The sequence below is a fragment of the Rhamphochromis longiceps genome, linkage group LG3 (assembly GCF_057381845.1).
Source record: "Rhamphochromis longiceps isolate RC_006_pf linkage group LG3, R_longiceps_female_GT1.1, whole genome shotgun sequence".
Taxonomy (NCBI): domain Eukaryota; kingdom Metazoa; phylum Chordata; class Actinopteri; order Cichliformes; family Cichlidae; genus Rhamphochromis; species Rhamphochromis longiceps.
In genome coordinates, this window is record NC_140559.1 from 44,420,226 (window position 1) to 44,424,127 (window position 3,902).

Sequence of the window (3,902 nt, forward strand, 5' to 3'; positions counted from 1 at the left end):
TGTTTTTGCCACAGTAATGTCGCAATTTTAACTCATAACAAGAGAATTTTGTGCTTAATGTTGTAATTGGCAGATGATATATCGTAATTTCTTTGGTTGCTTTTAATTCACCATGAGAGAGACAGGTCTAGTGTGAAAGGAAATTTCCATCCATCCCCGTTACATCCCCCAGATGAACTGTGGTTTTTAATTCATCGTATTTCACCCCAAACAATATTTATGCCCCAAATTCTTTAACACATGTTTGTATGTAAGTACAATTTAATAAATCGGGAAAATAATAATTCCTCAACATTTATAGATTGAGTTTACGGTATACCAAGCACATTCTCCTTAATGATAAATTATTTGAATAAATAAACCTTTGATTTTATATATTTCAGCTGCATTTTACTCAAAATGATTGCTTCATGTTTATGAGTCTGTTTTTTACCGCACGTTCATGAAACAAATCCCAGTCAGCCCTGACGTACTTGCCTACTTGCCTTGACTAATAATTACACATTATTCAGCAATATTTGGCTTAAAACACGCCACTTTAAAATGGTGACCATGGTAATTACCTGCTTAACATCATCATATTAGCTTTATTATTGGCAGCTTGTCAGCGCAAAGAGCGCAGAGCTACAATCATGGCTAAAGACCTCTCAGTCTAGTTATGATATTCTGTAACATGCTTTAAATTCACCAACATTTCCCAGCGAAACTGCAAATCAAATCCCTGTCAAGTCAACTTGACAGGAATATTTACTTCAAAGTAGCTTTAACCTTTCGGTCTAATCTAACGTCTGCATTCGGGTAGGAAAAGTGAAAAATCAATCAAAAGCATCCTTGACATAAAAATCTGTAAATCACGTCCACGCCAAAACCAAACTGCATTAAATAAACAAATAAGAAACTCTGTTTTTTTAATCATTGTCTAAGCATACCATTTATTCCATGATGGAAAACACTGCTTTGCGATTATTTTTCTTTTTAGAGGTGGAACTATAATTTAGCTCCAAGCTGACAAAACAGAACATTTAAAATAGACTTAAAAAATAAAACAGTGCAATTACATTCCTCCCACAATTCAGCTGAAGGACTAACTGGATATCTGCTTTATAGTATTAACTTTATTTATTAATAATTTTGCAATCATGAAGCAATGAAGTGAAGCTTGCTTTCTTTTCTTTTTTTGTTGAAACACTGCAAATCGAGCTCTTAAAGTGTTTCTCCTGAGAACTGTTTTAATTAAATGCATGCAAACATCAAACATGTCTTAATATTGTGGGCACGGGGAGAGGGCACGGGTAATTCAATTCCAGGATCAATAAGTCATTGGGGTTGTTCTAAAACAGATATGTCCCCCTGGAGGTGTACATTAAGACTGTAAGCTCTGATTTAGTGTTGGGCCCTGTTGTTTGTTTGTTGCACCCACAGTTCCTCTTCTCTCACCTCTCAGCATCGATTGCATTCCACCCCTTTGGATTTTTTTTTTTCCAAATAAATAACTCCCTCTATGCTTCAAAGGACCTGGATTGCTTCTTTGTTCTCTGTGCATGTGAGTGTGAGAGTTTTCATGTTCTCATCTATGTGTGTCCCTGGGTATATTAGTTGTAAGCAGCAGATAGTCTTAGATCACACTCCGTGTTAATATTCACCTCAGACAAAGTTTTAAAGGCACGTTTTTAATCGAGGGGAAAAAAAAATAGTTTAACATATCACACAGGCTGATTCATCTGTGAGAATTTATTTGAATTTATTTGTGAGTAAAAGAGAGGAGAGAGAAAAAAAATCAACAATATTTCCTTCAACAGCTGGTGTAGATTAATCTCCGTCCTCGCAAGACGGGGGGAAGGCGTAAAGTTCCAAAATCAAAGTCTTGCAGGTGCAAAATTGAATCTTAAATGTAAATTGATTTGGAGATCAAACATTCTCCAGCCCCTCTATCATTTTAATCAGGCGAAGTCGAGACACTGGTAGAGTAGAGAGGTGCTTGAAATTCTGAATTCACCAAATGCATCTTCCAACCTTGATTAAGGGTGCGAGCGTGCGGAGGAGGGAGGGGGCTCAGCTGCTGTCGTCATGCTTTTGGGCCAGGTTGAAGAACGCGATCGCTGTGGAGTTGTTCGTGTTTGGTGGCTGTACTGGTCATGTGAGGTCTGCAAAGTTGGTCGAGGAATTACACCAACTTTCTAGCGCTCACTTTGTGCAAGTTAATCAAAGAGGCAGTGCAGAGTTATAGGAACAAATGACCGGAGTAAAGATTAAATCATCCTATATTGAAAAAGAGCACAATTATCCCTTATCTGCAGTAGTAACTCTTTCAGAATAAAAGTTTTGTAAGTCTAGTACAGACACAGAACACAAAATATACATCAAACAAATATTTCTTACTGATTTTTTTCCCATATGGGTCGCATGCAGCTAAATACTTAATTATAAATTTAATCTTTTTGATTGCTTGTTAACTGTTTTGACAGATGTTTGGATCGGCTGACACACATTTAGGAAAAGGAATTATTTTTGCACCAAAACTGTGTCTGCAAAGTCTGAAAGCATTTGGCAAAATAGTTACCGGTACTGAAACTTTTATTTATTAATTTGTATTCATGATTTAAGACCACAGGCTGATATACTTGATCACGCTGAGAAAAGCAGAAAAATATCGATGGTAGATGCTAAAAACGGGTAATTTTTAACCCACTGCAATATGGCTGCAAGGAAAATTGATACTATCATAGTATATTATATAGCATAACATAACTTTAGTGGCTATTAATGAGATGCTACTGCCATAAAAATTAAATCAGTTGATATAGATGCATAAATGCTAAAAATCTGTATTGTTAGCGTGTTTCTCGGTAGTTGCTAGGCAACATGATGAAGTCATATATATTGATGACATAAGATGTACACACATGAGAAGTTTGGTTCCTCAACTCCTGATGATATTATAGTAACAAAACTGGAAACGAGGTAACAATTTTGCTCTTTTGGTATGGAAATCTAATCTTCGATGATGAAGTAATGTGCTAAAAACACTTGCTTTTATCCGGAGCCATAAATCCAGGATTTAAGATTCTTCTGGATTCAAGAATTGAGCCAGCTAGGAGTCGAACCTAGAATCTTCTGATCCGTAGTCAGACGTGTTATCCATTGCACCACTGGCCCACCTGGTGGGTGACCCTACATTGTCCTTTCTTCACAATCAAAATGTGGTGTCGATTTATTTAAAGATACATGTACGTATGTTCAATTTGTTTTCCAATGGGAAAAGTAGTTTGGCTTTTTATCTAGAAAACCAGGGTGATGCTAACTGTGGATTGGCCAGATGAAAGAGTCATCTATGCAGCACTTGACTCACCCAAATCCCACACAGGACTAACATTTTTACAGTTTCTTTATTCGTATGCTTTTTTATTTGACAGCTCCTAGTTTCCTGGTTTCTTGCATGATGAAGAAAATGGAAAAGCACATGGTTAAATTATGCTTGCTTCAAAGTCCTGCTAATGGTCACAAAAACCAAGGAAAATTTGGTCCAATTTACATACACATACACATTTTCATACCTTTAACTCCTTGCCAGGATTGCGAGCTACACACAGCCTCTTCCCTCTCTGTTGACATGGAGGTTATATTTAGAATTTGGATTGAGTCTTTCCTGTGTTTTATTTCATACTTTTCTGCTCAGGGCTTGTTTGTTTGGTTACTGTTCTCTTTATTTGAAAGTATTTTACATTCAGAGTTGGAAATATATACGTTTTTTGGGCTTACTAGATAACAGTCTTCCTATATGTGTGTGTGTGAGCATACTTGTGTATAAGGTAAACAAAAGAAGAAAATCCTCATAGAAAACAACGAAAACAAAGCTCTATAAGGTACTCTGAGATCTCACATTTTGACAGTTAGAAGGCAGA

The 3,902-nt window shown here is 36.4% G+C and overlaps 1 non-coding gene across 1 annotated transcript; it reads right to left on the reverse strand.

The window, feature by feature from the left end:
• Window positions 1–3,083: 3,083 nt before the first annotated feature.
• On the reverse strand, window positions 3,084–3,156 carry trnar-acg (transfer RNA arginine (anticodon ACG)). The gene has a single exon. It is a non-coding gene; the product is annotated as a tRNA-Arg (tRNA).
• Window positions 3,157–3,902: the final 746 nt, after the last annotated feature.